Source organism: Rhipicephalus sanguineus, chromosome 6 (assembly GCF_013339695.2).
Source record: "Rhipicephalus sanguineus isolate Rsan-2018 chromosome 6, BIME_Rsan_1.4, whole genome shotgun sequence".
In the NCBI taxonomy this organism is placed as follows: Eukaryota; Metazoa; Arthropoda; class Arachnida; order Ixodida; family Ixodidae; genus Rhipicephalus; species Rhipicephalus sanguineus.
In genome coordinates this window covers 119,642,315-119,665,347 of record NC_051181.1, presented here as the reverse complement: position 1 = coordinate 119,665,347, position 23,033 = coordinate 119,642,315, and the positions used below count along the sequence as shown (strand labels likewise).

General features: G+C 44.3%; 1 long non-coding RNA gene across 1 annotated transcript; it reads right to left on the bottom strand.

Moving 5' to 3' along the window:
• Positions 1 to 1,740: 1,740 nt before the first annotated feature.
• On the bottom strand, positions 1,741 to 11,953 carry LOC125759020 (uncharacterized). The gene is made up of 5 exons (XR_007416574.1): positions 11,712 to 11,953; positions 10,729 to 10,857; positions 8,881 to 9,020; positions 6,452 to 6,552; positions 1,741 to 1,913 (listed from the first exon to the last, which is right to left on the bottom strand). It is a non-coding gene; the product is annotated as an uncharacterized LOC125759020 (long non-coding RNA).
• Positions 11,954 to 23,033: the final 11,080 nt, after the last annotated feature.

The window sequence follows — 23,033 nt, the reverse complement described above, 5'->3', positions numbered from 1 at the left end:
CCAGTGACAATTTGTACTAGATGCTGCAAATCACTTCTTGAATGCTGCCCTCTGTTAAGAACGAGTAATAAATGTGTTTTTTTTTTCGTAAAAATATTATGTTGGCATGCCCGCAAAATCTTTCCAGGAATAACTGTCTTCAATCTTTTCAATATTTTTGTGTGTGTGTGTGTAACAGGTACGGCAAATATCACGTAAATTTCGGAACTGCATCAGTTTTAAACTGAATAAGCGCCTAATAACAAAAAATTGAAGTACACAAAATAACCAGGACGAGATCAAAGATTTTATTGTAGATTGTTTACGCAAAATGTTCATCTTTTTGCACAAATGATGCGGCCAGGGAAAAGCAAGAATGGGAAAGTACACCTCCAATACGGGCAAAACATACACTGCAAAAAATCTGGCCCCTAAACACGGACAAAGCTGAAGGTATAGCGGTGCCGAGCACTTTTCCGCGATCCGAATTAAACGATTTCTCTAAAAAGGAGTCTTCTTACGAAGTGCTTTCGTTACCACAGATAAAACAAAGCACTCCGTCACTTTGTTTGAATGAGAGCACTGTTCCGTGACCAGAATAAAACAATTTCCTTCAAAGAAGGTCTTCTTACGTGCCTCCTACGTTAAGATACTAAAGACTGGTCTGCCCGTACTGTCCAATATAATACGGCACATTTGCCTTAATGCAAAATAACTGTTTTGTACCACAACTGCACCATAAAATCCCATAAGCTTTGCCACCTATGCAGGTGGCAGTCTCGGTATATGCTGGCAACAAGTGAGCGGAGGTCGACCAGTCCACTAGCCACATACGTCTACGTACACGTTCGGTATGGGTCTGTGGTTGTTGTTTCAAGCAGATGCTTCATGATGCATGAACCATAATTCCAATAGTTTTCCTCCACCTTCGTTCCTGAGCCAGCATCGTCGCATTGTTAAGGTCGAAGCTATAACCTGTCGTCTAGCAGTATTCAACAAGCTGTCTTAAAATGCACTCCATGGGTGGCTTTAGCAACATTCCCACTTTGTGTTCTTTGAACGTCATTGGCATTTTCCTGCCCAATTCGCCGATGTAAGTGGTGTCGTGAATCCCTAAACGTACTCTGTAGAGTACCCTGCTCTAATCATCCGCAGTTGTGCGGTCTTTGTGCTTTGTGAACACATGTCCTAAGGACAAGGTATACACAAACACCGCCGAAGATTAGAGCGGGATCATCTATGAAGTACAATGTGGGGATTGCGACACAACTTGCATAGGCGAAATGGGTTGAAGAAGGTAATCGAAGGTTAAAGAACACAAAGAGGATGTTGCGAAAACCACCCATGCAACATGTTCTAAGACGGAGCTTGTTGAACGCTGCTGAATGACAAGGCATAACTTTGACCTAATCAATTCGACGATGCTACCTCGTGTACAAAGGTCGGAGGAAAAGAAAAATCTTGGAATCATGGTTCATTCATCACGGCGCATTGGCTTGCAACAACAACAGCAGCCCTCTACGAGATGTTTACAAGGAAATGTGCGACTAATGGACTGGTCAAACTCCGCTTATATTTGGCAGCGTATACTGAGAATGTCGCCTGCATAGGTGGCAGAACTTTCATGTCATTTTGTTAATAATTGTTATGTTAAGTCAAAGTAAACATTTTACAATCAAGCTACACATCCCGAGCTGGTAGATGTGGGGGTAGCATGCCATGTGTAGATGCACTGTACTGTGTGAACTTGCTGATGACGGAAGCATACCTGCTGCTTCATGCCAAATAAACAGTGAAGTACACTACTACATGCTTCTTTAAATGCCACTTTGGCAGATGTATTCAGGAACATATTTGTCAAAAGTGTTGCAAGCCTGCTTATGAAACTGTGTGCACGGCCCATGGACAGCTCCACTTCGCTCCTTTCTGTACGTCTGAAAAGGAAGTGAAAGAAAACACCTAGAGCAACAGCAATGTTCAGAATTTATACACATTTAAACATTGCCATGGTGCATGTGCACATGGCCTCCCTTAGCATCACTGTTTCAGAAATCAAAAAAGCAGAAACGGTATTTTGCAGATATTTCTGGACTCGTTCTAATTATATGAAGAACAAGCAGCATGATTTCACGAAGACTTATTGCTATAGTACACAAGAACTGAGGGTTAAACACACTACGTTCTAACTGCAAGAGTATTTATTTACGTGCATTACCAATTCTATTCAATTATTGTCATGATGTTGAAGCAAAAGTCTTAACAGTTACAATTTTCGTACTTAATGCTGCCGAGAAAGCCGAGAGTTATGTGGGTGAAGAAATGAAGAATTGCGCATGTATAAAATGGAATCGGCTCGCACAAGACGAGGCAAATTGTAGACCACTGCGAAGGGCTACTGCTGCAGTGCACATATAATAAGGCTGAAGATGACAAAGATTAAAGCGTAAACGTAAAGGATGAGAATTAAATTGAGAAGCAAGGCTTGCTGTCAATAGCTCTTGAATTCTATCAGAAAACAACATGACAGTTGTATATCCTGTACATCTTAACGCGACAAAAGTTGAGCTGAAGATGGCGGCTTGAATGAATGTCAAACCATTGAACAAAGCAAAGCGTGTTGTTGGAGCCAATGTTTCAACAAATTGATGTGTCTAAGTTGTTGCAGCAACCTTGATGCAATTCGTTGCCCCTCTAAAGAGGAGTCCTCTTGTTGAATCACTAGCTCCAACAACATTCGTTGTTCAACAATTATTTCATGAGCTGCACATCTCGTTACATTCATTACAAACCTCTACTGTACCAAATGCTACTATGGCAATGATAGTGGGTGCAATACTTAAGCTGCAGTGTCATAAGCAGGTGACCGGCTATTCAACTCTTTAAATATACCAGATCCATAAAGACTGCAAACCATGAGGCAAGCACAACACAAAGAACAAGCGTAAGGAAATTGAAAGAGGTTAACTTTAATAAACGAGGTATGGAATTAGTCATCCCCATTTTAAGTATAAAAGGTGGTTTTTTAACGAACTCCTTTGCTGTTGAAAAAGATCATGCTGCTAAAAAGATCATACCTGTGGTCAAGTGCTAATTTCCAGGACGAAATTTCGTGATGCTGAGAGCATGCATTAAACTTTATGCACGATAAGCGTTAGGTGCAATGTCAGAGAGGTGGAGATGATTTAATGGATAGCAAATACTAAAAATGAAAAGCTCTGAGTAACTATCGCAAGAATAAGGACGAAGTAAGGAGGGAAGCATATGATAAGCTAGTGCAATGTCTGAAGCGAGTTAATCTTGTCTTAGAATATGCAGTCATAAAGTGAGATCCAGTAAGTAGGCGTCACATGCACTGATTGTGAGAGAGATATGGAAATGACGGACGACCTTTTAAATAAATGTAAAAATGTCCACCCATGCACGTGTTGGGAACTAGCTCTCATGAAGCCCTAGGCTTAGAGAAAGCTTGATAAAGATGAACACATCCACAAGAGAAATCAGTAAAAGACGGATGGAGGATTGGTAGTGGAAAAGCAGCGAGAACAGCCAAAAACAAACTTGCAAGGTCTTTTGTACAATGCCGAAAAATAAGCTACCTATTATAAGTTTTTTTTAAGGAAAGAAATTTAATTCAGGTAGGAAAGGCATTAAGCCAATTCAAAAATTGAGCTTGGCCACTTGCATGTCAATGCTTCGCTTTAAAGGGAACACACATAGCATCCATCCATCTACAGATGTGAAACTGCGTCATGCAAGATAACTTATACAAAGTTATTGCTTTGAGCAATTAGAGCAAAATATTTCAGGATAGCACCTAACTGGGCTGGTTAGTACATGATTACAATGGGAACAAACAGCGCTGGGCACGGGACGGAAAAAAAAAGGTAGACGAAGGCGACAGCACCCTCGTCTATTGTTCTTTCTTCGTCCCGTGTCCAGCGCTGTTTGTTCCCGTTTTAATGCAGAATATTTCTTTCTTTAATCTGAAGGTGGCAGTGTTTCATGGCTAAAATAGTTTACTAATTTGCATTTTAAGTTACATTTTTTCAGCCATAAGGAAACACTGCAAAATGCTGAAGTTCTAATGTTAACATTTATCAGAAGAAAGACTAATTCTTTCGTATGGAATACCGAAGGTTGATTTCCAAAGTTCATTGCCTTTGTATTTTGTGCTGTTCCCTTATCATTTTCCTTAAGACGGTTGTATAGATGTTCTTGGTTTATCTTGTGTTTTGTATATGTTATGCTCCTGTTTTTGCTTAGCAAGATCATTTTATGTGTAACTTATCACTGTAGCCCACTTTGCAATACTGCTTACTGGTGTCAGCAGTATTGTCAAGTAATAAATAAATAAGTAAATAGATATCCACTTTGTCATAAAACTACTATAAAAACAAAATAATCAGAAACGTTCCACCCAAACTGTAACAGTCGGAAAAAATAGCTTTTGACCCATATTGCAGCTTAGCTTTTGCTATGTAGCATTCCAAACAGAAATGTCGCCAAGACATTATTGTGTGGTATACTTTGCTGGCAATTTATATTCCATTTAAAAAAATATATACTGCTTGGTTGTAAGCAAGGAAGAATTTACTGAAGTGAATAATCCCTAGCCTGCACAGAGTCTCGTTCCTTGACCTTCGCTGCACAGCACATTGGCACAGGATTCACGCGGGTGCCCCTGTGCTCATATAGTGCAAGTCTAAATGTTGCAGATTTAAGCAATACTTCTGTCTGAAATACCATGCAAGAACAATGATGTGCTGTGCAGTGAAGGCAAAGCTCCAAGAAACTTCCCACAGCCTTGTTATTTTTCATTTGAAAAAATTATTTTTCGCTTGAAGATAATATTACACCTTAAAAACTTTGTCTAAATTATCGCACGAGGAAAGCACACTATGATGTGTAGGCAACATTTTAGCTGGGATTGCTACACAGTGAAAGAGAGCCCGCAATATGGGTTCAAACACTACTTCTTCCAAGTGCCAATTTGAAGACATTTTTGCTTCTTTTTGCCAGCAGCATTTTCAACCCTTGGTATATGCACTGAACGCATACTGTCAATATATTTCACATGAAACATTCAGTCTTTTTTACAATATACTTAAAAATGGTGCATTTTGCAATGTTTCCTCACGACTGCAAATAGCATAAATTGAAATCAAAATAAATTCGACTATCATAGTCATGAAAGATTGGTGACTATGTTAAAGAAACAAATGCTTTGTAGTAATAGCTCGACGCAATAACCATGTGTCAATTAATTTGCCTGACACAGCTTCATTTCTGCATGCGAAGTTTGAAAGGTCTTTGCTGCATCATGCAATTCTTTCCCCGAAAATAACGCTTGAATGACTACTTCCCATACTGAAACATAACAGCACCAGTTTTACAAAATATTGGAAATGGTCAAAAAACGACCTGGCACACTGGCGTGAAATGACCCAAATAGGTACTAAAATAAAACAGTGTGCACTGTCAGACACTAAAATGAAGCACTAATCTGCTTGTATTGCTAAATTACTTCAAAACCCTGCTCTGAATAACTGCCCACACGAAGTTGATTGCGAAAAATTTACTTTAACCTCTGACCTATTTTTATCTATCTCTAGTATAATGACTCCTAACCTTCGGCACACACACAAAGGCACAAAGCATTTCGTATGGTTCAATGCCTTCGAACAGTACGGAAGGTCATATGTTAAGATAGCGTAAAATCTGGACTAAATTTAACCAGCTATGTGTTTATAACATGCAAACATCGAGAAATACACAATAATTTAGTAACTCGCCCCCTCTAAAAGTGTTGCTGTCACAGCTCCAAATTCCATTCACGAGCTATACTGGCTAAAATATTAAAACACAGCTGAATTTCCATCACAATGGTGGATGCACACAAGTCTACAATAATTTAGTAACTCACCCCCCATAAAAGTGTTGCTGTCACAGCTCCAAATTCCATTCACGAGCTATACTGGCTAAAATATTAAAACACAGCTGCATTTCCATCTCAATGGTGGATGCACACAAGTCTACACGAACAGGCATGCACTTTAGATTGACTTCACAAGCCAGATATCCGGTAATCCTGCCGTTGGAGAACGTTACCAAGTGTATGAGCTGGACTACTACATAAGCTAAAATGGATGCTTGTGTGTGTTGGTATGACAGAGCGTAAACAAAGCAGTGCAGAAGACTGAGCACACGAGCACAGCACTGTTTGTGTCTTCCTTTTTCTTGTGCTCCGTCTATTGCGTTTTTTACACTAATGCATTAATTGTGGAAACAACTAGCTGCCGCAATTTGGTCATCTAGGTCGAACTTTTTGGGCCTTGTACCAGACTAAAGAGCTCTGTTGTGAAAGCAACAGGGTGTAACAATATTGCACTACAAATCAGGGAATACAAAGCATCGATAAGAATGTTCAGCCAAAATAAAAGGCTTCAGCAAAATGTTTAAGACACATACTCACAGGTTAATGCTCATTCACAGCTTCTACGGCAGCCCCATGATTTCTATGCGTCCATCTGTGCGTGCCTTCCTTCCGCCTTTGGGCAAGTTCGTGTAGAATGTCTGCCAGTAAAACAAAAACATCAGAAAAAAGTCGACTTTTTTTAGCATGCCTCACATAACCCAAATGAACTTTTCTCTCCCCATGAGGTAGCTGTTTAGAAAGCATCCAAACAGCCTCTGCTTTGTCTATGTATAGCTCATAACCAATAGGTAGCATCCAACACGACACCTGGTCATTGTCAAAGCATACGAGACAAGAAACTGAGACAAGTATAAGCAAAGAGCAAACGGCTATATTTTGCCATTATATTGTTTCCTAATCCAGCCCGATGCATTCATTGCTTAAATTTAATTTACACTGCTATATTGGTGTTCGCCCTAAACTTACTTTCCAAATAACTCACTAGATAACCTATTTCTCTTACGCACTATATGAACACATGTTAAAAAGATGGGGCATGCAAACATGGACACAAGAGAGTCAAGATACCTAAAACGCTGAGATCACTAACTGGAGGCTCATCACCTAATCTACCTTTACATTGTTGAGAGCGTAAATGCACGCCAAAATTCGATGAATGCAGTTTTGTACAAGCACATGAATGAAGAAATGCGTCCAATTGTCGAGGCCTGGCATATCGATAATGGCAGTGCACAAGAGAGCCAACCGTCGATTAACTAGCATAAAGAAGAAATCAAATGCTTGAGCAGTTATCTCTCACGTAGACTATCGCGCGTGCCAGATTGATAGGTATCGCCTCTTGCCTGGGCATGCACAGATAAGTTTCTGTGTCTACTTTATTTTGTGCCACTGTCCACCTTTCCAGTTGGCGTTAGTGGTGTCTTGGTTTCTCTCTTGTGTCCATGTTTGCATGCCCTGCCTTTTTAACATGAATACCTACCAACCAGCTCAGCTGTCTGTTATACTAAATATGTGTACAATCTAGAATTACCACTCTGTCCACTTGCTGATGTAATAATAACAATGGGGTTCTGTATGTAAACGTGAAATTAAAAGCACAGGAACCTCTAGGATTTGCACCTCCACCGAAAGTGCAACCACTCCATCAAGGATCGAACCCGCACAGTTCAGATCAGCAGCTGACCATTATAACCACTGTATTGCAGCGGGGGATGTTCACTTGGTAATGTAGGTTAATGTTAAGGATTATGGAAAGAGCTGTAGGTTGAAGAAAGACATGCAATTAAGCAAGGAGCTGCAGACATTATGCAGTTTAGATATTTCTGTAATCCAAAGGGCTGGTGCTCAGGGCATGCACCTAAGGAACTCCTGTTCAGCGTCTCTTTTCGAACCAAAGCTTAGCAGAATTGATGTTCCTGTCTAGATATGCCCCTGAAAACCACAGTTAAATAGCTGCAAAGTAACACTAGAAGACAGAAAAAATCCATCACTTGTATGATATTAAACACATCAAGATGCAAATACACCAAACACCCTGGACTGTGAAACGCAATGATTGAAAAGATATCAGTTAAACAAAGCAGCATAGCAATGAACTTCCATGTAGCTGCCACACGGCAAAAAGCAGGTGGCTCTGGTGCCATGAAAAATCTATAATAACACTTGTTGAATATAGCAGGATGTTTTGTATGATAAATGTATAAATTACCACTCACAGAAGCTGACATGCTATTTTAAAAATCAGCATTGCAAAAAATAAAGCAAGAAAACCACGTGACGTGTGAATTTACCATTCATAATTTAAGGCTAAAGGGCCCCTAAACAACCCCGCAGTCTAAAATTTGTGACAACTGCACGCTTGTACGTGAACATGTTGTCACATGAATTTTTTCATTAAGTGGTGTAATAATGAAGCCACAGGGGATAGAACGAACATTCCAGCTGGTTTCAGTTTCTCGCTCAGCCTGACCGTCCTGAAGAGGGGCTTCCTCGATGTGCCACTGTGCCAGAGCGGTGCGGTGAGGAAGCACAGTAAAAGCACTGGCGAGATAAACCAATTCGCAACTCTTGTGACAACCACAGATACTGCATCATCACAAAGCCAAAATGCCGTTTCGTATTGCTGAGGACTATTCAACAGTCAGCGTTACTTAATGTTGCTCATAGGCAACATTACACCACTTCGCTAACAAAGAGGACTGGTCAAGCGCTGAAGAGGAGGTGCGGTTATTGTTTTTAGAAGTGGAGTGTCTGACATTCGGACAATGTGATTCCTGCGGCCCTCTGTACGAATTAGCGAGCTTGTTTGGGAGGTGTAAAAAAAAGAAGTCGGAGCTTGCTGACTGGCCCTTTAAGAGAATGTAAATATACACTAGAAGGAAGTACACTTGTAGACATATTACTATAAGCTATAAAAAACAGGCAATTAACATGCTCAATCCATGCAGCATAGGGATGTCTCACACCTTTGCAAGAACTTTACTATGGTGGCTGCATGTTTGTGTAGGCCAGAAGCAGCAGGCACGTGGCTTCCATGAATTTGACCCGTTCGTTGAAGGGAAACTGCTGCTCACATCCTTGTAGCACTGCTTTTTGAAGATGCTTCCTGCGATAACAAAATGACCACAACACAATTATGGTCTGCAAATATCCACAGATGACCCACATTGCTGCCCTTTCTCATTAAATTCAGCTCTAGACTAAACACTGCAATAGCGGCATCCTCCTACATTACAGGGCATCATACTGCTTTCCTTGGCCTGGTTTTTAGTTCAATAATTGTTTTCACCCATAACAGAATGTAGCACTAGTAAAGATTCGGTTGGGGAGGGTGCAGTCGTAAAGTGTGTATGCAAAGTAAGAATATGAAAAAAAAAACAATGGCATAATTTCACATGAGATATAACAATTATCATAATTCATGTAATGTCAGACACCAAGAAGTGTTTAATTGAGCAAGTTTTGACCTTAAGCTATCACAAAACAATGCCCTTTATGGAAAGTGGGATTTGCAGAGTGAACTCTGATGATGAAATTGGCTGCCTTTACTGGCTCTGTAGCTGCAAGTGCATTGCTAAAGCCGCTTGAATGCACTTAACAAGCCTGTGTAATGATATTGACAAATGTACAGAGAAGACAAACTCATTCGTTCTCACTTAGCTGCCATCACAGCAATACGTTGCTTCGTGTCAGGTTTCCTGGTATGCAGAATGCACGAACTTGGTGGCCGTGCCATACCACAATAAACATGATCGACATCTGCTCCAACTGCGTAAGTAGCTGGAAAGTGCTAAATTACACAATCAGCTGTACCATGCACACATAATGTAAATTCTAGCAGTGGCAACATTTCGCACCTCATAATAGCCTATGGGCATTGTACTCGTTGATGCTGCCAGCTGCATTCCCTGTTTTCATTTCTAGCATGCATAGCACATGCACACAAAGCACCCAATAACTGTGGGAAGCAGAGTAGATCGTCCGAGGTAATCAATAAAATTGTTTGACAGGAATTCCACACATCACTCAAGCCTGTTGTTTAGCATAAGTGATGAGAATGTGCAGCCAAATGTACACAGCAAATTCAGTATTGGCCTTGAAGAATTGCAAGATAGGTTGAAGCTTTCCAGAAACAAATCGTATACAGTAAAGTCTGTCCCAGATACTAAAATCATGAAGTTATAAATTTTAAAGTGGGCCGCTATATTCTGCAAGCACCATGCATTGTATTTATGAAAACGCTAACATCCCTGTACAACAATGCGTGCTGCAAGAAGTCATAAACCTTAATATTTTTGGCACAATGCCATTTCCCAGTACCACGTTTTACAGAAAGGCAACATTTTCCTTTGCAAAACTAAGCCATGTTCCCAGGCAAAATGCACTGTCCATGGTGACAAACATGAAGTACGCTCTTCTATACAGCTTAGCTGGTTTACTGGAACTAAAAGCTACGGTAACGCTGTCTTAATTGAACTGGCTAGCAAGAGCCTTCTCGCTGCTGTTTATGTGAAGTAATTTCACCTTGGTGGAACGTCACAAGAGTAAGTGGCACATAATAATGAGTGCGAAAACACAGTAACAGGTTGTGCAACGGCTACCAGGTATGCCCATTCGTGGAAACTGTGGGCTCTTCCCCTAAATGAACCAGTTGGAAATAACCCTTTTGCATGAATAAACTTAAGTTGGTTGCTGGCATACATAACATTGTTACTCTGCATTTCCATCTCATTTATCTAGCGCTCATTGTTTCCCTTCGACATGACTAGCTCAAAACAAGATTCTTCTTCATTAAATGGAACTTTGTACATTACCTTTACGTTGGCTACAGATGCTTATTTCTTCTGCCTGAATAAGCACCTCCTATAGCATACTTGCCTCAGCCACCTTCTGGTCTGCATGGTCAGCACTCCACTGTTTGTCGAGGCACTGCTGTTTGCTACCTGCAGTACGTTGCAAAAAACTTCAGCATTCAAAAAAAAAAAAAGGTTAAGAAAAGCCGAACCAGGTGTGCCAGCAGCACCTTGCCCTTTGAGGAGGGAGGAAGAGCTCTGATAAATGGCTAATTCAAGACAAGCGTCGTTCTTCACAAGCTATTATTATGCGATGAGAGGTGGGACTTCAATACACGGACGCACATATAGTGCTAAAAGCAATTGAAAATTCAGCTGAAAGTACGGCTTGTCAAATTAGGTGAACGTGCATAAAGGATAAAAATGGGGCAAACCAATTGAACAAAATACAATGTCATGCTGCAGAAACTGCATTTTTAGCAAATCTATGTTATCTATTGCTTGAAAGATGATAAGCAATGTCCAAGAATGCTAACCTAACGCTTTTGAGGGTCACGTTACATAATGACAAATAAAATGCACGCCTAAAGAAAACATCCCTAAATACACTATATTTCTCCCACTGTACCGATTCACGATTCACACGGTGGCTGATGATTATTCCTTCAGAGCTCGTGCGAACGAAATGGATGTTGAAGCTTAGGTTTCACGGCGTTACTCCAAGTAATTTGTCGAGAGACATACATAAAACGCATGACAATGGTGAGCCTGACAAAAATGTTGTCTCCTTTCAGCAAATATTAGCGTAGAGCAGTGCGTGCAAGCGAGCTAATTACCAAAACTTTATAACACTACCGACTACGTTCTTGACAAATGTCATGCGCGAGCAGAATCCTCACAACTACAACCGCATACACTACCAACACGTTATGCGATTTTCTTCGGCGACAAGGCGTACTACAATAACAATAACTCATAATGTACGAAGCGTAACGTTCACTTACCTCTGGCAATAAAAAATACGCTGGCAGCGTACACTGCTAGATGACCGCCGGTTTCCAATGGTGCGCCAAGCGAGGAATCGCCGAGCTACCGGCCGTCCCCGAGCGTCAAAGCATTTTCCAGGGCGACAGAACGCGTCGTCGACAAAGGATTGCGGCGCTGCTACTCACTGACGTGCGGAAACATTTGAAGGTGTTCTTCAAAACTATGAATCGCGTCCGTCGGTCACACCGAAGAAAGCAGTCGCAGAGATTCAAGTCGCACGGTCGGCATCTGGTGACTATTTGCCTGGTACCGCGTATACTTGCGCTTACGTCAGTAACCACGAAATACAACACACAATACACACAATGCGAGGCAGCGCGTTAAAAGTCGACCGCACAAACAGAACTCGGCACGACGATCACACGAACGCAGAACTATACGGGCTAGGAAGGTCTCCTTAGTGTCGTGAGCGCGCCTGCCAGGTGGAAAGATTGCGCGATCCAGCGTGCAGACGGCGCTGCCGCTCGCTGGCGTGCTTTCGCGCGTGTGAGCCTGCGCTCTGTGGAGTTTCCCGTTGAAGCCAAGCTTTTTGTTGCGGTATAAGCTCGTCGTGTAGGCCACACATGGCGCTGATAAATTGTAAAACGAAGAAAAGAAAACTCTGGAGACTATGCGGGCAGATTAGCTTCTTCTGAACGGCACATGCTGGCGTAGAGAACAAACATGTAGGAAATTCGGGGTTTCCGTTCTAGTTGATTAACATTCTTTTTCACGCAGTAATGTTTGAGTACAATGATTGAAATATTCATTGACAATCATAGCGGTTACATCAAGAACAAAAATAAAATGAACAGACGCAAAGACAGATATTTTCGCGCAGAATGTAAACAGTGAAAGGAAAAGATAGGTGCATATAAAAAAGAAAAATAATTAATTAAAAGTAAGAATCAGCGAACAGTCAAATGAAATTTATGTACACATGAGGGACCTCCCTTGATGTTTCACGCCCACTCTTGCAGGCATACTGGATCCGTAGAAGCTCTGAATGAGAATCGATGCCTTTTCATTGCACGAGTTCTTTTGCATAACGTCATGGAACAGGTTGTCTTTTTCTTTTTAGGCATGTTGCGTTGGAGAGGCTAGAAAGATTTGCAGTCGCACGCGAGCATGCACGAACCTCTCAAGACGCAGCTCGGAATGAAATTGCAACAACCACGAAAATTCCAGGGTCGGATCTAAGAGGAACAGGGTACCGGTGCCCTTACCCCCTCCCCCCTTTAATTTTCGACGACCGTAGCGGCAGCCGCTACGGGTCGCTGCGAGCGCCTGCACCCTAAAGCTTTACTGCACCCTAGAGTTACTGTAAATGTTACTTTTATGTGGCGGAGTTGCTCATCTGTTTTCAAAACGCCGCTAGCAATCGTGCACTGCAGAGAAGCTGATGCGCAGGCCGCCGCCGCTGCAGCGAACCGGTTTGTACTCCCGTGCCACAGTCCCGAAAGGAGGCTTTCATAAAGGGACGCTTTTCACCAATACGAAGCAGCGCCGCATGTTCCTTGTGTCCTTGTCTATTAGGCACCGTGGAACGCCGCACAGAAGCCTTCGCGGTAGGGATGTCCGAAAAGCAAATTTATTTTAGGTTCGAAGCGAACAGTGATTACCTCGAATAATTTTGAATCGAATAGTTCGAATAGTATGCATCACACATTATATAAAAAAAATTAGCATAAATATTGTCGAGGCCGAACTAACCTGCACAGCGTTTTTTTTTTTAATTGGAACGAGGCATGTGCGACTGTCATTCTTTTTGCTGCAAGTAAACGCTACTAAACTAAGCGCTACGCTACTAAACGCTACGTTTAGTGGCGTTTAGTAGCATCAAATAGTAGCAGAATTTCAATTTCAGTAAGATGCAAGTTATAACCGATAAAATACGTCACACTATAAAGTTACTATACATATAACATATTATAACATATAAGCCCGTATAACAAGCTTTTAAACTTAAAAAATGATCAGGGGCGTAGCCAAGAAGAGGGTTGGGGGTTTCAACCCCCCCCACCCCTCGAAATTTTTCAATTTTGCTTGCGCATATATTCACGCACACATACAAACACACGCACGAACATACATAAAGTATGGTTGAACCCCCCCCCCCCCTCCCCCCCGAAAAAGATTTCTGGTTACGGCCCTGAAAATGATTAATCTATGTCGGAGTAATATGTTAATTTAACCTTGAAGCGGGGCTTCGCGGCATTGCGCAATTTTGTTGGTTAGGTGCTTTCACGGCATTGCATTTTCAGGCTGCAGTGAAACCACCTTCACAGGTGGGTTACATGCCATCCAATATACGCCTATTCGTTCATTATGAATACTTTGAAATTTCGGAACCTTAAATTCGTGTCGAAGCGAATTCGAATACTATAATATTCCTTCGAACATTCCTAGTGCTCGAATATTCGCACATGCCTACTTCGCGGCAAACAGACGCAGACAGTCTGCCAGTATGTCAGGACGGCAGCAAAATATTGTCTACCCTCGTTGCTCGCGAGGGTAACATGCACAAAGCAACAAATTTAACCACTCTCGGTTGACCTGAAAAAATGGTTAAAGATTTAAACCGCTCACATAGGGAACAGTGGTAGTTGCACGCTCCCCAGGCCTTCTGTAAACGCATCGTGTCTGAAGAAAAAAAGATCACAGTTTCACCGCAAGCGCGAAGCAATGAATGCAAAGGCAACAAATTGTAATGTTATAAGAAGGAAGGCTGGCAGCTAACTGTTTTGGATCCGATCTCGCGTAACTATACAAAACGTTGGTGTAAGAGAATACGGCCGCTCCAGGGAGACGTGCGCTTTTCGCAGTCTCTTTGCGTTGAGAGCGCGCGTAAGGGACTATACACGCGCTATCCGCACACCCGCTCCGCACGTGGCGGGACACCTGCCGCCCGCAAACGGAGGAGGAAAAACCGGTACCCCGTGTGCGACGATTGGCCTCGTTCCGGTTTTTTCCTCCTCCGTTTGTGGGCGGCAGGTGTCCCGTCAGGCGCTGAGCGGCTGTGCGGATAGCGCGTGTATAGTCCCTAAAAGAGTATACGAGCCGTTTTCTGATGCCTGCGAGATAGCGAGCGCGCAAGCGATCGTGAACGCGCTTTTAGGATCAAAGTTCGCAGTTGCTGCTCAAGCACCCCCCCCCCCTCGCATCCATCCATGCTCATTCAAGACGGGCGGGGCGTTTCGTTTCTGCTTGAGCAGCATCGACGGCAGGTCTAACACGCGGGGGGATGTTATCGCATGCGCCCTCCGAGTGACGCAGATAGGCCAGCTCGTTTGATCTCTGCATCAGCCGCTATCGTCGCCGCTGCTCGCGAGCTTTTACTCACGGGTAGAACCTACGATGCGCGGTGGGATGTTATCAATTTGGACTTTACACTGAACATGACGGCGACGACAAAAACCCGTCGAGAGTGCCGATATAATTGCTATCGCAAGAAAAGTAGCCACGTGACGGTCTTTGGTTGGAAAATAACTTAACAGCGCAGTCAACTTTAAGACTTTTCGACTTTAGGACTTTTAGGACTTTCTTTTTCTTTAGGACTCTAGAACACTCTCTCCCTAAATGAAAATAAAGCAATATGTCCGTTGGCAGTTACGAATATGTACTCCCTATTTCCATATAATGAGAGCCATCTGTAAGTTCTACGTAGATCTTGTTCGTGGATCTGAAGGAATCTAAAGGACAGTTTTTGCAGTGTAAGTCACCGGAAACAGTGCGCAGTATGCTTACGCAAAACTTCACAAATGTACATTTAAATATGCAATCAATAAACGGAACTAAGGAATGATCACTATGCATAATGCCCAACTGATATCTCCTTGGGCCAAGCTGCTGTCTCGGACGCACCATGTGGACACAACTATAAAGGAAGAGCACAGAAATAACGAAAGAAACTATTTCAAAACTTTTAAAAGTGCGAACCACTATTTTGCACTCAATATAAAAGGAAGGTTGCCGCTTCTAGTTCAAAAAGCAATGAAGAACAAAAAGGATAAATGACTGTAACAAACAATGCCGCTGGTACGGCTTCCCAATAGCTGAATTTGTTTGGTAACGCCGCGTATGCCGACCTCTCAGTGAACAAGGTGAAGCTGTCGATTGGCTGGTAATGTCCACCCTATGCCCGTATTCGTATGTTCATATTAGGTCACGGTGTGAACTGCTAAAAGGTACAAAATCCTCACGGCTTTAAAAGGTGGTGAACAATATTATTGCGTCAGAATTACGGGCTCATTGACCTGAACTGTCGAACAGCAGTGTCTTTTCCTTTCGTTTGCACTGATTTTTGTCCTGCTCAGTATCAATGGACAAAGTTGACCCGACGAGGAAGCTTATTGAAGCGGTCAATGACTTCCGACACGCTGATATCGACATTTCTGTGGGCGTAGAGAAGTGCCTGGCCAACCATGCCTTCCTCAGACATCATGGAGCCTAAGTAGTTCTTAAGTAACCTCATGCTTGAAAACGTTCTCTCTGCGCTGGCAGTGGTCACTGGAAGGGTGACTAGAATCTGGAGTAGCTTGTACACATTCGAATAGAGCCTGCTGTCGCAATGAGAGAGGGCATCGGTTCCAGTACCGGGGCTCTGGTTTGCTGCTTTGTTCGCCCACTTTGTCCACCATAGTCGCAGTTCTCCAAAACCAGCCCTCGTTTCGACTTCATGCGCAAAAACGGTCAGGAGACTTTCTGCTCATTTCTCCCGATCATCTTGCATTGATGGTATTGCGGATGGTACCATTAATGAAAAGTCCTTTAGAAGTGCCCTGTGCTTTTCGAACCGTTGGTTTAACTGGGCTAGTAGGTGGTCCATGAACGGAATGAACAGGGTTCTGCGAAAATATTCTTCCGCGCTTTCGAATGCATTGCTCCCAAGGTTTTGCTTCCGGACACCGGCTCGACGGCTGGTGATTCCCACACTCAGTTTTTCTGCCAATGCCTGCCCTTGTGCAAATATTTTTGAGGAAGAAGCATTCGTGTTCTTGCGGTCACTTTCAGTTGTCTGCTGTATCACTTCTATGTCGTCAATGGCAGCGCTCATGTCGATACTCCTCGTCTGCAGCTTCTTTGACAGTGGCAAAGTCAGTGCTAACACGTGCTCCGTCACATGCAGGCTTACAAGGAAAGCTGGTGAAAAGAGTGCCAACATTAGACTGTTTGCCTGCACTGGACTTTCGCCATTTCCGTTAAACTTAATCTCCTCTAGTGCTGCGATCAACGGCTCAAAGAGGCTCACAAATGAAAGCACTGCATCGTGCTTCTCGGCCCAGCGCGTTTCGCATAGTCCCAAAAGGCGCTGCCTTGTAGACTCAGGACAGCTCAAACTTATCATTTTTCGCAAAACGTGTGAGCGGCTAGAAGATTTACGGAAAAAGACTGACGTCGCCTTCAGAGTCCCAAGACAATTTAGAATGTCTGTGATGGAGCATGCCGCACACACAACTAGATTGAGTGCATAGAGTGCGGCTGGATATTTCTCACGAACAGCAGCTTGAACACCATTCGTTTTGCCGGCCATCGAACTTGCACCATCGTAGCCTTGACCACGGAGAAGCTGCATGTTAATTCCCATTTCTATAAGGAGCCTTATGATGCTGTCGGCGAGGGCCCGGCCATTTGGTCGTGAATTGGCACAAAGCCTAAGAACACTTCTTCGATTCCGTTCGGATCCATATTAAGGTACCCTGCACAAACAGTAAGCTGCTCGATACCAGCAACATCCGTCGTTTCATCAGCATGTACGGAGAAGCAGCCTGCAGCGTTTACTTTTGCGACTAGGCTTGCCTTGATGACTGCAGCAGAGATTTCTATAATGTGGTTTTGTACATCTGGACTAAAATATGAGGCCTTATTTGGGCAACTTTCCAAATGCTTTTTTAGATCTGTGTCGCCATAATCCGCGCGCATGCGAAGCAGCGCTCTGAAGTTGCCTGTATTTGTAGAGGAGGCTGTGCTTAAATCCATGGGACCACTGTCTCTATGTCCACGGAGAGCCACACCTTGCCGCCCGCAAGAGAACTGTCTCAACAATAGGCTGTAACTTCCTTCGGGTCTCTCTTATTTGAATTTGCCTGCCATGGTCCAGTTGATCAACAACACTGGGCACACATCCTGAGAAGGTTTGAAGAAACTATCGGCTACCAGATGAGCGTCAGTGTGAGATTTATTCATTTCATGTGCACCGAAGACTTCGAGGGCGTGCTTCCACTTTTGAAATGGCTTGGATACGAGGGCCTTAGTGCGCGCATGTTGGCCCTTGCCAACCTCACTTCTGCTAAAAAGGACACACACTCGGCAAAACGCACCCTCTTGAAGCGCTGAGTAGCTAAGCCATCGGTACCTGTCCAGCCAAGGTACGTAAACTTCGTTTCTGCTTAAAATCGTTCATAGACTTAAACATATAGCATGGCGGAGGAATCCAGGGAGAAGCTAGCAGTTGATGTTTTGTGTCATCATCTATTTTTGAGCCATCTGTGTAGAGCCGGATATCAAACTTGCTTCTGCTAACATTTTGAGGGTCAGAAAAAGATAAATAATTAAATAAATGATAATCAGGCTGAAGCCCAATAAATCCCACCACCCGGGTGACGCCGCTGGTTGGTGGTGTATGAGAGCACGAAAAATTTCGGGGCGGACTGAAGCCCCATAAGCCCCCCCCCCCCCCCCTGGCTACGCCCCTGAGTCTGTCATGTACATTTCTCCCTGATGGAAACGCTACATCAAAACCTTTAGTGTGGCGACTGACATGCGCATTTACTCGATATAACCGCGTCGTGCAGCGACGAATCCGACCACTAAAACTAACGTTGGCTTTGATGTAGGCGTTCGTGTCCAAATAACGACGGTACGACACGAATTGAAGACCGTGGAAACGAGAGTGCATGCATTGCTGAGTCATAAATTGACGCTTTACACTCCGTCAGCACTTTACTCGCTGCACTCCGCAGCTAGCGGAAATAGAAACGCGACCTGCTTTGGACGCGCCATCCCCGTAACACGCCTCCGAGTCCTACGATGCGAAGCTTGTGTAAACAACACGCGCCACGCGCAGATACGCGGGAGCGGTGCATCGGATCGAAGGATTAAATTTGGGAAGTCGACCTCGATGAGCTCACATTCGCGTTCTCCAAGCAAGCCGTAAACAACGGAGCGCGCGAGTGTATATGGAAACAACTAGTCATAACTTTGACCCGGTGTTCGCAAACAGCAGTTACCCTTCATCGCCTATACCGCACCGTTTTTCCCCTCACCCACTTTGGGCAACGGCGCACCTATGCGCCAACGTGTTCGCTTCGGGGCTGCTTGTGGCAGGCACTCGAAGTAAACCGAATTCTCACCAGTTGTACACGACGTTGTGAAACCAAACCTGCTGCCTCGCACCAATGATTTTGGCTTAGAGGGTTTGGATAATAGCGATAAAATCATGTTAGCCTAGCCAGCAAAACAGCTTGAGACTTTTCTATGAAGAAATCTTCTACGACGTCTTTGGAATATATTCAACAATAACCTGTGTATATATGTGATCATAAGGGGGCGTATATGAATCGTGCGTGTCCTCATATACGAGATTATTGAGTTCGCGGCCCTATGTGTGAAATAGGCTATTAAGTGCGGAGCACTTTAGGGGCCCAGGCTGTCGTATGCTGTCGTCGTCTCATGTAGCTTGGCGTAACACTGGCAAAACCACGCAGAGCACAGCCATCTGTAACATATAGAGCGCGCGCGCGCGCCATGGAGAAGTCTTCTTCCTCTTGTTCTTCGAGCGCCTTGATGATGATATCAAGTACGGAGCACTTTAGGGGCCCGGACTGTCCTATGCAGCCGTACGCTGTCATCGCTTGGCGTAACGCAGGCAAAAGCATGTAAAAAAAGGGGGAAAAAAGAGTAAGCAAGCGAGGAAAAGAAAGAGAGAGAATAAAAGGGGAAACGATAGGAAGAAAAATACAAATAAATAGAAATGAACCGAGGAAAAAAATGACAGAGAAAACTGGAAAAGAGAATAAGAAAGAAAGTGAGGAGGAAAGGAAGAGTGAACTGAAGAGAAACAAAGATGGCTGCCCAGCTTAGCACTTCCTTCAGCTTTGGCACCACCAGTGAGAAGGTGCCTTAATAATTTACAATGGTTGACCGAGAGGCGAGAGAAGACGGTAAAAAGCAGTTCAAGCAAACACACGGCACAACACTTTAGAAGCGAGGAGGTAATGCGAGGATTGAATCTAGAAAGTCGACTAAGCTTATTACTGCTTTCTCACATTTAAAATTTATCTTGTTGCATCACCGTGCGTTCCGACTTCTTCGTGTACTCTCCTGGATATTCGCCGAGAGGCTCCGTGCGTCCCATATCAGCCTACTTATACGTAATTCTGTGCTAAGCGGTCACTGTCAGCCGATCGACCGACAGTGAACGCTTATTTTCAGCGCAATGTCCCTAAGTCATACATGCTTTTATGCTACGCGCTTTCGATTCGTAGCAGCCCCAGGAAGACGGCAACGCAAGCTCATGTGGCACCTCTTCCATGTCTTAAAACATGCCCACGGTCACAGCAATCATTGTTTGGGTTTTACGTTCCAAAACCACGATATAATTATGAGGGACGCCGTAGTAGAGGGCTCCGGTAATTTCAACCACCTGCAGGCTTCTAAGCACACTGGCTTCTAGCATTTTCACTCCATAGAAATGCGTGCGCCACTGCCGAGATTGAATCCCGCAACCTTCCAGGCCACCAGCCAAGCACCATAACCACTAGTCCACGGAGGCGGGTTAACGACGGCCTAACCGTAGAGCGAAATACAAACGGAAGGCCGGTCCGCCGCGGTGGTATAGACCAGAACACAGCGAATTCCATGCGCATCGCCATATTTGCATCGCGTGTCGCGCCATCTATCTCACACGCGACGAAACAACATGCGCGGGCTGCCACGCCAGCAGACGCTACACAGAGCAAACGTGAAACTCCCGAAACTCAGCCCGTCGGAGAGCGTGTTTCGCGTCTTTTCTAGCCTGGACATTTTCGCTGATTTTATTGGAACATCAAGAACAACTTGCTCATGCAAGTCCACAATGTATACAGTAAGTGCTGAGTGGGCTGCGGAAGCAACCTCGTCAGATACGTACGCTGTTACATTTGTAAAAAAAACGTTCTCGCTTTAGTACGCGTGAATCGTAATTGCAGTGCAGATCGCGAAAGAGTGAAACGATGTTTTGTTGCCCCATATTACAAGTTGTGCACAAAGTTTTGTGAAAGCTCATTATTTCAGCATGCATCGCGTAATAATGAGAGTACGCTTTACAGGTAGTTTCGCGGAACGTAATTTTTGTTTCACGAGCGCTCTTACAATAATGCGTCTTGCTCACAAAAGCGGGCTATCAGCGAGTATAACCTGAAGTATCGTTCAGCGATCCCTTTTGGAAGCTACCTGCGCGATTTTATTCTTGTAACGATGATGCTTTACAAGCGAAACTCTGCTACTCTTAGCCGATTAGCTACGCCTGCGACGTAAAGGACACTGGCGCGAGTATACTGCTTACTTACGTGCCAATATATGTATTATGTGCAGCTGAATACCTATAGTGTCCAGATAAATTTGGGGACATCAAACACTGAAATGAAAGCATGAAATTCTGGCCAGCTGTTGAGGAGCACCGTGCCATTTATTACTTTTTGAAGACGAAATCTCGAAGGCGTGGATGCCAACAAAAGCACTAAAGTTTAATACTACGTTGAAAATGGCAAAACATGCTGATTGCTTGTGCATGAAAGCGCTACCTTGCACTAGATTTTCGTCAGAGGAAACGCTCAAAGGTATGAAGTGCACCCCCACACAAAGCTCGCGGCTGCCTTCAACCCAGCTGCGTGTCACGCAAATTAGGTTCGCAAAATGAAATAGGTGGGCATCACACTGCAGAATACACGCAGTTAGTGTACTTACTCGCGCATTTTCACTCGGCCCCTAGTTTATTTTTTGCTTGAATCGCAGTAATCCACTCGTGGCGAAGCTGAAAACACCCCACCGGCACTACGTGGCACGTCGTAATCGTCGCAGACAACGCTAATATCCTCTTGTTGCGCTGCTTGTTTTGGCATCCAAAGACGACGCAGTAGTGCCCAGACGAGCTCTTATACACTGAAGCGGCGTGAACGGGTACTTTTTCGCACTTTAAAGCCTCAGAACTGCAGCTTGCCCTGTTTACTTGGTGCAGCCCGAGCGCCTTGGCAGCCCCGTCAGCCCGGCGTCTGGGTGCGAGAGTATCCGCTCGGCTCGCCAGCAGCCTGGGTGCGAGACAGGCGTGCTCTGGTGTATAGCGGTTGCGGTGCTCGGCTGCTGACCCGAAGGTCGCGGGTTCGGTCCCGGCCGCGGCGGTCGCATTTTCGATGGAGGCGAAATGGCAGAGGCTCGTGTACTTAGATTTAGGTGCACGTTAAAGAACACCAGATGGCCGAAATTTCCGGAGCCCTCCACTACGGCGTCTCTCATAATCATATCGTGGTTTTGGGTCGCAAAACCCCAGGTATTATTAAACGGAAGGCCGAACAACGGATGACTCAGACCACAGGGGAGCGTTGCGTGACAAATGAGCCTCGAATGCCGCTGTGTAAAAGGACGTGCGATCGCGAATCTCCGCATTGCGAATCGAATGGGATGTTGACACGCGATCGCCTAAAATCACGCGTGAAGTCGAAAAGCACTCCGATAAGACCAGGGCCTGCATTCACAAAAAACGCCTTATATAGATACGCCAGAACGTCTTACGCGGGAGGGTGCTGAACTTGGCCTAGTTGGATCATTACGAAGCGGAACAAGCCGGAACAACCGGACCGAATTAGACAGACAGACAGCGCATGTGTGTGCCGTCTATGTTGTTCGTTTCAGCCAATCCCGATGCGTCACATCTCATTAGGGAAGACGGCCAGCCAATGGTAAAGAGACTTTAATAAGCTATGCAAATTCCCATTCTTATTTAGGGGCGCATCACATTCTATCCTGTTCAATCTATGCCCAAGCTCTGGCCTTCGTCGCTGTCAGCGAGGCTTCTGGTGTTTTAGGGTCGAAGAGCCTTACACTCTTACTAAGGTCCCGCTTAAAGTGCTAGATATAGACAGGACACCGGACATTTTTCGTCTGGTTTCATGGATATAACCAGCATTTAACCAGGACCTGATTAAGAGTGTAGGGCCGAGCTTCGCGTCTAGCGTAGCTCTGGTTTACACGGAGTTCGCTAGGGGCGCTGCAGTAGCAGCGCTCGCGCCTGGAGCGTGCTCGGCTTGAATGGAGACCGCTAGGGG